Raw genomic sequence first — 13,451 nt, forward strand, 5'->3', positions numbered from 1 at the left:
TTCCCTTTGAGATAAAATACAATTGTCTGCTGAAATCTTCCCAATAGAGAATTTCTCAAAACACCTTTTTTAAAAGATCAAAGTATTTCATTGTCCTTTCGGAGACATTGGTTTTAAGGACATTAGTCATTACAGAGAAACAGAGTCAGTGCATTTGGTTGGAGTTTTAGAAACCTACTAATATTTTTAAAATCCCTCTTTGTATTAATATTATTCAACCTGAAATCCATTCTTGAATTAATTACCATACCATTAGGAGGCCCAGAAAACAATTCAATTGTTGTATTAATCTGTATACTGTGACATTAAAGTCTCAGTATCACCTGCACAGTTTTCACATTCCATACAGCTACAGTACCACAGGATCTAAATGCCTTATTAACATTTAGAAAGAGCAGTAATGGAGCGCGTGAGGCTTGGGGTGGTAATTGGAAAGAGAAGATATTGCAATCATAGTGCGTGAATCTCTGAAAACAAACAAGAAAAATAAATCGATAACCCAACTCTTTTTTTAATTATTGCAAAAATGGATGAAATTCTTAGAATAATATATTTATGCTTTGAAGCATTAATGTACTGTACTTTGTATGTGCAATACACATACATGGTCCAAATGGTCCAAATTTATAATATGTCGTTTGATGAACTTTTTCTTTACATTGATTAAATGTGGCCTTGTTCCATAGGATAAAACTTCACTGATTCAAGTGCTTTTTTGAAGATGCCTTTGCAAAACAATCAATAAAATATGTACGTTTTGACTTTGAAGCACAAGATGAAACAGAGAACAGACTATTCCATGCTCTCTTGATGGTAATAGTAAAAAAGAACTGACTGTTCCATTTTGGTTCCTGTTAATTGAAAAGTTTTGCAGCTCGGAAATCACATTTGATGTGCAATATTTTTATTTTCCTCATTAGGCAGACCTGTGTGGCAGTGGGGGTCACTGCTTTGTAAGGCCATCTGTCTGAATGAGCCCAATTTCTTTTGGTAGACATTTCTCTTTAATGGAAAATAACTACAATAACAAAATGCCACCTGTCTTCAGAAGACTCATCAGATGACTTTAACTGAACCATTGTATCTATACAGCTACTGTATATTTGGTCTATTTGGTCTTTGGTAGGAGAAGAAATGAATGTGAATTTAGAAGTAAAAACTAGTTATGCCTGCTTTAAATTCCCTGGATATTACTTCTCTCCTATGTATGCCAGAGAGCAGTCTGTCAGTCACAGTGTGCACACAGCCTTGGGTACAAACTTTTACATCTTACTTCTGCCTTTCTCAGCAGATCTTATATGAGTGTATTCTTTAAGACAAAAGCAGTACTTCAAAGTTGGTTCCTCAAGGAAAAGGATGTTATTATTGCTGCTAATGATTCTTAGTATGTGACATGACTGCAATCAGTATACATTTGTAAACTATCCAGTAAAATAAACACCTATACAATCTCAGTGGCTAGTGAATAAAACATTACAAATATATGAATAATTAATCATATTGAAAAATTATCACTACATCCTGTTGCATATTGCACATGTAACACGCTCATGATCACAGAACAACTCTTTATTTAATAATATTTGCATAAATTCTGGAGGTATTCGAAAAAAATGAATACGTCTCTGGTATTTGAATGAACTGCATGTTAGATTTTTGCTAAATTCCCATTTTGTCAGTTATGGGTCATTGTGATATCAGACTTAGAAAATTCAGAAATGAAACTGAATCCTTGAATTATTTGAGTGACCATTCTTTACTGCTGCCTTTTATTGTCTGCTAAGTAGGAGTCAAGAGCCCTGCTTTGCACTAAGTTCTTGTTAGTCTGACAAGCATCAGGACCCTCAAACAGCTGATCACTGAGGATGATTATAAATTAATAAAAGATGTAAAAGACATGTGGAAAGTGAAACACATAAAAGATACTTACAAAGAGACTGATTATGCTGACTGCCTTCTATTTTATTGGATATTTTATACAGTATGTCAAGGAATTTTACAATTAATTCAACACAGCTTTGGCCGCTATTGCTTTCCTTCTCAGATTGTTTCTTTGAAGGAAGCCAGGGTGTTGCTTTCAACCACATAGCTGGGCTGCTTATTCTGCCAATGCTTTGCATTGAAAAGTGCCTCGTGTTCTCAGTTTTAAATGCACTTTCTTGTATTTTCCACCTGTGTACTCTGGATGGTGTATCGTTGCTAATTCTAAAGAAGCTGTATGCAATAGGTTGACTTTGTCAGTGTACTTGAGGATTGAGAATTCTGAATACAGGTATCATGTCCTCTCATAGATGTGACTTTAAAAGGTACAGTACATTGATATCTAAAAAAGACGAATGACTATAGAATCCAGGCTAAAGATCAGCCCGTATATGTGTCAGAAACAGACACGTGTTGAAAAACTAAATTTACTCTTGAGAAACCACAAGTCAGTATAATTGTCTAAAAACCTCGCATGTAACTGTATATCAGTATGCCTCTGGATTCTTAAATCTTGAGTCACAGTTCCTGTTTAAGAAAGATGTACCCTTTCCATTTCATTTTTTTTACCTCTTATGTTATTGTTTTTTTTTGTCCTGCAGAACACTGCACATGACTGTATATGGTATCTGCATATGATAATGACTTGCAGAAATAAAAAGGACATTTATAAATGTTTGATATCTGTGAAACGCGGAACCTTGGAAGAGTTACGCCAATTGAGCACAGCCTTACATTACTCTGAGTCACAGACTTGACATTAAATGGGAGATAATGCCTCTTGAAATAATAATTCTGTCACTGATTATTCTTTTCTTCCAGACAAAGGAGGTCACTCTAATAGATGTCGTTCTGAGATTTTTACTATAAAGTGCTGTAATCAGGAAAAGTGATGCCCTTGAATCATTTTCTATGTACATTCTACTGACACATGTAGCATATTCACAAAAAGTGCTGCTGTGAGCTGGCCTAAGCATCAAACAGTCTCTCATTACTTACATTTTTCCTGTCACCCATTGAGTCTGTCAGTTCAGTTGCAGATAATGGTAAGACCAACTTTCTTGTGACAGTTACATAATAATTTTTGCACAATTCCAGCATTTAGCCCTTCTTTCTAAAGCAAAAGATACTATGAAAGGCTTTCTGACCAACATTTTGTGCAAGCCCTGCTGTGTCTTGAAACACAAGTGTGACAGTATTACATTTCATCAGGTCCTATGTCTAAGGTCTTGGGGGAGGAACATCTGTTCTGTCTAATTAACATTCATTTTACGAGTGTATGGACTAGCTAATTCCTAATTTGTAACATTGATTTGCTACCTCCAGATAAGAGTTGTAGGATTCCTTTCAGATGAGATTCTCCTCGGTTTAAGAGTGAGACGCATGCAGTATAATGAAAAGTGACAGGAAGAAATAAGACCATGGAGTGTAGGGCTTTATGAGAAGAAACAGCAGTGTAATTCTTGAATGTTTCTGCCTGAGGTCATGACATCTGTTTCATTAGGAGGAGAAGTGAATCAACCCAGCCCCTCACATCACATTCAAAAATGAGCTCAGCATCAGGGCTTTATTGCAGACATACAGTAGGGTGGAAACCTGGTCTGAATGGTTCTGAATTTCAACCAACAACACCAGTGAGGAAGCTAGGAGTCCACTGACAATGACTCAGGATCTCAAGCTTGAAAGTGGGACAGGCCAGGCAGGGTGAGCCACATCTGAAGACGTCATTCGCCAACCCCCAGTGTTGGCACTGCGGGTTAAAAATGGGGTTTTGATGTGGTGAGATGACAGCGTGATCCTCATAGTGCACTCTATGCACGTCTGTGAAAGATTATAGAGTAGATGAGTCTTGTTTGCCATTCTGTAAAATACCAGACCAATTTGCTGTAGGTGCACGAGGATGAGCAAAGTGTCTTTCATACATACTGTACAGGTGTTTTTATAATTGTTCTTTCAAGACAATTTCAATAAACATATTTAAATGATTTCCAAAATAAATCCCATTGAAGAAAGGAGGACTTTTACAATACTTTAATAGAAAAACAGTTAGAAAGGTTTTTTAAAAAAAAAACACCCCTCAATTTCTCTGTCACTCCAAGAGGCCTGTTTTTCTGAAACAGACTGTGCTTGTAAATCTGGTGAGTTAATAATGGCACAGACAGACAGGGGAGCTAATAACGTATTGTGCTTCCTGTACAGTATGTCAACCCTTGGAGGCCACTATGTTAAAAATAGTTATGCCCTTTCACCTTTTTTACACCGATATTGCTTCCAAATGAAAAAGATATGTGAAAGCCAAGTCAGTACTTAAAGGGAGGCTTCATTCGACTAATCAAGGTGTATTGGATTTTTCACTGTGCTTCACTAAGACAGACTCTACTTATTACTAATTGGGCAAACCACATAATTCTCTGCCTCTCACATTCATTCCCATTTTAATTGACTTCTCTATCCATCAAGCTAGCCAGAGCTCCAGGTCCACCTTCCACTATATTTCCATAAATAAATCTGGAATGATTTATTTTAGGTTTATTGTTTGACATGGATGAATTGGCAGTTCAGGAAGAGACTGTAATCACAATTTCCTGGAGCCTATCAATCACGCTTAGGTTTGGAATTAAAAACAAAAATTAAAGTCAGGCTCAGGGTTAGTTTTTTACTTACAGATAATGCCTAGGGCTCAGTTTAAATCTAGTCTACATTTGGAGTTCTGGGGTTCAGGCTGGGCTTAGAAATAGAGTTGGTATTCGGGTTTTAGTGAGAGGAGTCTCGAAAAGCTAAGGAACTAGTAAAGGTTTATTCCATGATTCCAAGGAACTAGTAAAGGTTTATTCCATGCTGAAAAGAAAAGAGACACAATTTTTTGGCTGTGAAGCCTTCAAAGAATAAACCTTAATTGTTCCAAAGAATAAGCATGGAATAAACCTTTTACTTGTTCCTTTGTAGCCTACGCATGCTGATGTAGCTACCTTTTGGAAGTTCTTGGAAAACTAAGCTACTTATCTGATTTCAGCTTCGCCAATCAATCCAGAAGAAAACTTTAACATTGTTCTGAGTGCCTGAAATAAGGATTTATTGTTGTAATGGTTTCATCTGTTTGATTATTCTTTTCATTTATTAATTAAGGATCTGCACTGTAAGGTAAGATCTGGTGTAGGAGGGTCAAGAGTAGGCATAGTATTAGAATTAGAACTGTTGTTGAAATTATAATAACAAATAGAACAAGAAACTATGATTGGATTTTGCTGGAGTTTGACTCAAGGTGGGATGTAGTTAATGATGGAGTTAAGGAGTAGTTAAGGACACTAGTTTAGGACAGGGACAGAGTTTGTATTAAAGATAAAGAGTTGAAACACTTTATTTTAAAACAAGTTTATGCTTTGTTATGGTTTGGGCAGAAATGATAAAAGGTTAAGGCTTTGGTGTGAGAATACTTTTTAAGGTTAGAGTATATTGTACAGTAATTCTAATTATAACGAAGGTAGCAACTGCATTTCCAATGAATATCAATGTAACTGTAGCACAAATTAGCAGCGCTGCTCAAGTTCGCTTTAAGATCTAGTAAATTTAGAGATGTTGAAAGCCCACATATAAAAGGGAATTTTGTGTTCAATTTGCCATTAGAACAAAATGAACCGCACAAAAAGAGCTCCCTCTGGTGGTTCACATAGTAAATACAGCTTGTCCTCGAGTCGGTGCTTTAACTCCCTGTTCGTTTTAGATGCTTCTCCATTGCACAGCTGAATGGTTTTTTTTTAAATTCTGCTCTGGTGTTTTAGTCGGTCTCTGTATCCTCCTTTGTGCTAGATCCAAGATAATCTTTGATCTCTTCAGAGACTGTATGCTATTGATACAGCAACTCATTAAAGTTTGGACAAGTGCATTATTTGTAATGTGCTGTATAGTGTATCATAGGGACACTTTTGAAATACTGAGCAGAGACGCTGCGCTGTTTAAAATGAATCCTTACGAATACATATGTATTTTGATTTTTAACATTTTTATTTACTGTACTTGAGTTTTTAGGAGTGAGCTGTCTTTACCCTGTGAAAAGTTTCCCTTGTCAATCGAATAACGTCCTTAAGGCAACAGTCAAAAAAGCACGGCAAATTTGTGAACATAAACGTAGCATCTTAAGTTCCTGTTGTGATCTAGGCTCAGCTTTCCCTTCCTTTGTGTCTTCTGCCCACTTGAGTACGGGGAGGGTCAGAGAGGAAGCAGTAAATGATAACAGAGATTTCATTTATCAGCTCCTCGATCACAGATTGAGGCTGTCTCTGATCTTCGCTCACTCAGCATCGGAAGATCTCTTCAACTAATCCGCCAAGAGCTAGGCTTGGGTTCGGAGAGTACTACTACTACACTGCCTTGTCAGTCTGACAAGGTCACAATCGTTATGGATCTTAGATTGCAATAAAACTGGCAGGTACAAGCGGATGCAATGCTCTTGTTGACCTAAGATTGGAACATTAATAAATGCAGTCAGTTCACTATTTTCGGTAACGTTGATGTCGATATCTGTTGATATCTGCAATTCTGCTAAAAAAATCACAAAAAGCTGAAGGATCCTAAAGACCGTCTCAAATTAATTCTAGTCTAAGGCCCTTGAAATGTTAATAAACATAAAATAAAATTCACCCTTGAGCAGAAAGCGGGAAATAATTTGTAAAAGGTGTGGTTCATTTTTAGTTTAACGAATCAAAATACATTAAAATGTCGGGAATTATTGACCAATTATGAGTCAGTTATAAGAGACTAAAATGTCTAATATCTGTTTTCTTCGGGCAAAACGTATAAATAATATAACCAACTATACAGACACAAAAAACAGGTCTTACTCTGAGGATTTGGTAGAGAATCTACTCTTAAAGGAATACTTTTTAAAAATCGAAGAGACAGGGCAGAATAAGCATTAGTATGTTAAGCTTTGTGACAGCTGCTAATTCCCTGTGAAAGACACTGACACAAGATATAAATGATTCCTTCTTATTAAAACAGCAAAATGTCAAGTAGGAGAAGACTGTAGGCAGCTGATAATATTTCAGGATACGGTTACCAATTCAATTGAATAACTATCAAAATGAAAACTCTTTGGGCAGACCCAGGTAGCCCTTGGTTACTATGGAAACTATTGTGTTTGAGAATTCAAATGAAAGGTCGAACAAAATAAAATGGTTTTCATTTAAATATTGTAACTCTAAATCCTAGAGTTAAAAAAAATGGGCATGTAAAACACTCAAATGATTTTATTAAATATTTTTTTAGTACAAGAAAAGTTATTTTATCACAATTCTTTCTCATCATTTGAAATACATAGACCTGGAGGAAGATTTAGAAAAAGTATATTAAATGTAAACATTTCAAAATTATGTTTATGATTGGATTAAGTCATATTTCTCTTTTCTCTTTCTTGCCTTTCTATTAATGTCAAATACGTGTTTTCTATATAGTATTCTCTAAGTATGATATTCTTCAGCACTCCAGCTCAGAATGTAAAAAGGTCACCAGTCTGCAGTCCAAAGCCATTTACTTCTCGGATAAAAGCCATAGGGCCCTTCTGATATGACATTTCATTGTAAAAACAATTCCTTAAGTGCTAGATAACCACAAGAACCACTGGAATGACTGAGGAAAGAAGAATGTTTAATGCTGTATTTTTATAGTTTTATAGTTAACAGCTGAACAATGGAAGGATAAGATCGGTAATAAGAACAGAATCCTGCACTCCGAGGTTATCACTGCAAGATCAACCATCAGTATCAAGGCAGTGATTTTGAAAAGCTTTTCCATCGATGTCTATTGGGCAAAGTGAAAACTTTTCCACTGGGAAAAGTTCAGAAATGTGTATTTTTTAACTCTCCATGGAGCGATAATTGTTCCTTTTGTGTCATGTTACAGTATATACAAGTACTGTAAGTCACCTGCTGGTGGAGTACATATCATAATGAAGCAGAAATCAAATGTACCAGAGTTCCCATGTAGATACTGTAAATTGATGGTTTTAGAATCCATGCTTTAGAATGGATGTGAAAAGACAATTTCTTTTTACATTTAATTGTACCAATTAATAAAATTAGAATTATTTAAAGTTTAGAATTAGATGACACTGCAGCTGTCAGCCACCCAGTTCCTCAGGACAGTATAATCTGGTAAATGCAAAATGTACAATTGAAATAAGCAATAAAAAGCTTGCCAAACAGCAGGCAGTCCATAACATCACTTTAATAATCAGCACTTTGAGCTAGTCTTAGAGATAGACATGAAACCGAGCCAACAGACTGTAACTGCCACAGAGACGAGCCTGCTGTTCTAATATTTCAGAAACTAGCAACAGCAGGCAGAAGAACAGAGGGACGTAGTTTGTACTTCCATGATGAAATTATCTATGGGGGAAGGCTGTAACAGTCACTTACTATCCAAATATTTCTGTGAGTGTTTTTAAACAAGATAAAAGCCTTTTGGTAACTGATCTGAAAATGTAGTTGAGGTGTAAATAATATGTTTGTTTCAAACACTCACAGCAACATGGGAAAAATAGACACCGACTACAGGGGATAGAGCTTTGAACAAAATTGTATATCAAAGAAGAAAACAGAAACAACAGTCTTGAACAGCATGGATAGAACTGTTGTCACATGATCATGCCTCTACAATTTTCCACTGGGAAAACAGGATCATACATTCTCACAAACACTTGGCTCAGAATCTTCTGATAAGATTGTAAAGAAATGTCTCCTGGCATATCATTTGTGTTTTCCATAGCCAATCAAGAACATTTAGCAAATTTTTCTCCAGGTTTGTAAATATAGATTATGTGTTTTTGGAAATATAAACAGCTACATGGGATTTCAAAACTTGACAGGTTGTCACCATGGTGTCATGTCCTGCAGTACACCAACAGCAGATTGCTTACCTTCCAAAGACATTGGGACAACTCTCTTGACACAGGAGCCCCTTAGTGTACCAAAGCAAGGCTGTATACACAAATACTGTATATTATAACAATTCTTCAGAAACATGATGTTAAATTTGAACAAAATCAGCAAGCTTATTAGTCAACATTTCTCTCCTAAACTTCTTTAGCAACTAAAAACACAAGAAGATGATCTGTCTGGCTGTAAATACTGTATATGATTGAACTGACCTTGAGAAAGTAAAACACAACACAGCTACATAAAAGCAGGCCTTTTAAGCATTAGGGAAAAGTAGAAAAGTATGTTTACAACATATTTATTTCACTTTCAGTTTGGTATCAGGCACGTAAATGTATACATCAGTCACAATGTGTCTGCCTCATAAAATCGACTGAATCATTGACTTCATTAGGTTTGGAAAGATTACAGGGAGTAGCTATGGAAACCAATTTTGAAGCAGATATTCATTGTATTTATGTTGATACTTTGTTGAGCACATTTCCCCCCTTGCTTTTCCATCAAATTTACACTGTTATTATGCTCTAGTGAGAGATGGGAGTCTGGGCTTTCAGAGCTCAATCACAGCCTAATCACAGTCAACAGTGTCTGATGGAAGTGAGGAACAACAGGCCCTGATTGAGAAATCTTGACAGCAATTTAACTGCGATCTATCTTTCAAACCCTTCTATTTGCAAAAGACCTCACTGCTGCAATACAGCTCCCTTTAGTTACTATGAATCCAACTAAGAAAGATTTACTGTGCTTGTAAATCTTGTGAATTAAGTGTTAAAACTGAACAAATTAATTTTTATTTGAACTATTGTTTAATGAGTGCAATCATAAGCCAGAAATTCAACCACTTTGTCTTAAAACACGACTGCAATTCCTACAACAACATTCATAAGTTAAAGTTATGTTTAATATCTTTCACAGTATGTACTGATATTTATTCTCTCTTTATTGAAAACCTTCTAAGATGAAATTCTGAATTTTATAAATTCAATGTGCATTTTTCTAATTTTTTGTTTTCCATTACAATGATTTTGAAAGTGGACAAATATTGCAAGAGGGGATGTTTGTTTCTGGATCTATAAATGTCTGAACTGCTCATCTGTTCTTCCAGATAATTACAACTAAATTACAGGGTCATCTGTATGGCAATTTCTAGAGGATAATCAGCATGGATTTAGAAAAGATAAAGATAAGTTGCTTAAATTCTTTGGACAAATAACAGCCGTAAAGAACACAAGCAGAGTATGTAGCATGTATATGTAGGTTTTCAGACGAAATTTCGCATAGTTCCCATCAAAAAATTAATTCTAAAATTACAGGTGATAGGTACTCAAAGTAAGGTATGTATTTATTCATAAATCTATGATAAAGTAAAACACCTCTGGAGCATAACTGACCCGCAACCATATTTCACAGCAGGCATAAACGTTTTCTCAACTCGACTTGACTTTTTTACACAGAACATAACACTGATGAGCAGGTTCAGATATCTCAGCTGGCATTCATGTACTTGTAGTCTGGCAAATTCAAGTCACCTCTTTTTGTGGTTTGCCTTCAGAAGAGGCTTCTTCCTCACAACCTGGCATTAATGCAATATTGAGACAATACAGAAATGTAATTTTTTATGTTTTGAGATACTTTTTATCCTGAAGATGCCAGTGTGTGTATTGGAGATCTTCAAATTTTGCCTAGTGCCTTATAGTTGAACTGTTTATTTCACAAACCTCTGTGTCTTGATACATTTATGGCACAGTTACCGCTGTTTAACTTTCTTAATAATGAGCATCATATTGGAATGTGGTAGTTCATCTTTATGTAGATTTATGTAGATGCCTGTAGACCCTGAAGAGTTCTCTGACCTTCACCATGATGAGAACACATCATGTACTGTACATGTCCATCCATCCATTTTCTAACGGCTTCTTTCAACTCCGACCCTATCCCAGCAAGCCATTGTAGTGGAGCTAGTACGGATACGATGACGTCATTGCCCTCACTGCGCGTAGCAGGGACCTCAGCTGGCTGGGCTGGGGAGGTCACCTTTAGCTCATGCGGCTGGTTCCCCGTTGCGTTACGCTAGAGACCCGGGTTCGCGCCCCAGGTGTTGCGGGACGGAACGGGATGGCGGAGGGTACGAGACCGCGCGGAACCGCGACGGTCACACCATCAGATACAGGTGTTCTAGGTAATGTGGCAAGGCTGTAAAAAAGTGATAGTTGATAACATTGAACTAATCATTGACAATAGATGGCAATGAGAGAAATCAATTCACTTCAAAATCTTCAAAGGCACAGACAAAGTCAGGCCAGGGGATTTTAGAATTAATCATAACATACAAACCAGAGGACACAAGTGGAAACTATTTGACAATGCATTTAAAACTGAGAACAGGGCACACTTCTTTACTTACTGTAAATGTTTGGGGGCATCTGGAATTAGATATGCAGCTATGTTGTTTAAACTGATACAATCATTTTTTTCAAGAGCTAGTTGCTCAAACCAAAAAAACGTCTAGCAACCAAACAAGTATTGTGTTCTTGGGACAATACCTTTGTGTATGTTTACTACTCCGAAAGTAAAAATGTAAAACTCTTTCAAAATACTTTCTACCTACAGTAGGACAGATGATCACACAATTCTAATAATCTTAGAACATAACTTACTATATATATTGCATTTTGTTAAAACGGAAAATACCTGCATTTTTTAAAATTAAAGGCAAAGTATGTGTCAACCCAGCGGAGAAAAATAATCCGTTTTTAATAAACACGTCTTTGAAAAATTGTATCCCAGTGCAAATGCTATATTTAGCCATTGGCATAGCCATTTCATGTCTTAAAAGGAAAGGAATTAGCAGGGCACCTAAAAATAACTTTTCTGAAGGACAATTTTCTTCACATTTCAAAGTAGAATTTCAAATCGTTAAATGTCATGTTTTGTTCAGTTACGGATTAGGTAAATAGGGATTGAGTAGTCCCCTGATCCAGAGAACAAACTGCGCATGAACAGGAACATTTCTAGCGGCTCATCTGCAGTCAGATAAATATCACTATCTCTGAGTAGCACTCCTGTCTTTGGAGACGCAGGATCTAATGTGGACTTCTTTTGACAAAAATCTGAAAACACAAACAGTATTAAAGAGAGAGCTGAAAGGGTTCTCACTTGTATCAATAACTGTGGAGATAATGTATGCAAAGAAGCCTGTTGCAACATCCATCTCTGTCTTTTACAGGTTCATCCATAACCCTTTGCACATTATACTTTTTGCCAGCAGCAATTAAAATTGAAAAGGGGGCTGCTTATTTAAAAAAAAAAACTCCCCTGGGTGTCAGAAAGACCCTTAACTAAATTATTCATGAGATGCATTTCCTGAAGATTAATGACTCGGGGCATTTGATTAACAAAGCATGTGACAGTTCTGTTCCAAGTAATAAGTTAGGTACGCACAGAGGACGAATACACACGACTTCACCATTTCTATCTGGATAAAAAATAGCTACAGTACATTACTTTTATGAGTAAATGAGACTCTCATTTACTGCTTTTACATTTGGTACCTGCAGGTACATTTAATCAAAGAACATGATTTATGAGCTGGGAGGATTTTCTGGGGTGTTGTTGGTAGTATGACTGTACTTTTAGCATGGCCAGAACAAATGGCTCTTCAGGTAGAGTCTTCAAACATACAGGCAATAGTTAAAAATATGATGGTCTAAGCTACATACATATACAGTATATCAGTTTTAACTGTTGTGAACTGTTTCCTTTCAATGAAATTGAAAGGCCTGATGATAATAAAAGAAATGTAACCGAGGACTTTAAGTGACAGACACCAGAACTGCATGTTCAAACTAAGAGTTTTGAAAACCATGATTTTCTCTATTACTGCAGAAAGTGGTGCTATTAGTGTTGCAGCTGAAGTGGCTTTTTAAGCTTTTTTTGTGATCGGATTATTTTGCACAGCACATACTGGATCACTGTAATTGTTTTCTTACCAATACTGCACAAATATTTAAAAAGTGATCTTGAAGTTTAAAAACAGTTATAATGTACCCAGGGTATATTCTGGATTAGAGCTGAGTACTGTAGGTGGATGTGTGAAAGATCCCACTGAGGAATCTATGGGTGAAGGCCACCTTGTCATATGTATCTCTACACAACAATTTAATTGAATAAGGAATAATCTTAAGATGTGCTGGTAACTTAAAATCACAAGCTTAGCGTGCTGAGGATTTTGAGCACACTCATTGGCAGCGAATTCATACTGTATATAATTAAACAAAATGGTTTTAAAATGTAAGAATTTTAAATAGCCCTATTTCATAAATAATTCGGATAACTTCATGCGATCACAAACAAATGGCATTTGTTAAAAGTTAAGTATTACAGAAAAATTATACAAAGCATAGATGTTTTAAAAATACAAAAGGAAAACTATTAAAATGCTGTGGGAAAAATGCTTTGATATACAGTACAAAAAATATAAACCACATGATCTTCAAATCAGTTTCAGTTTGTTTTCTCTTCATGGACAAAACTAGGTTG

The sequence above is a fragment of the Atractosteus spatula genome, chromosome 5 (assembly GCF_055471065.1).
Source record: "Atractosteus spatula isolate fAtrSpa1 chromosome 5, fAtrSpa1.hap1, whole genome shotgun sequence".
Lineage (NCBI taxonomy): Eukaryota > Metazoa > Chordata > Actinopteri > Semionotiformes > Lepisosteidae > Atractosteus > Atractosteus spatula.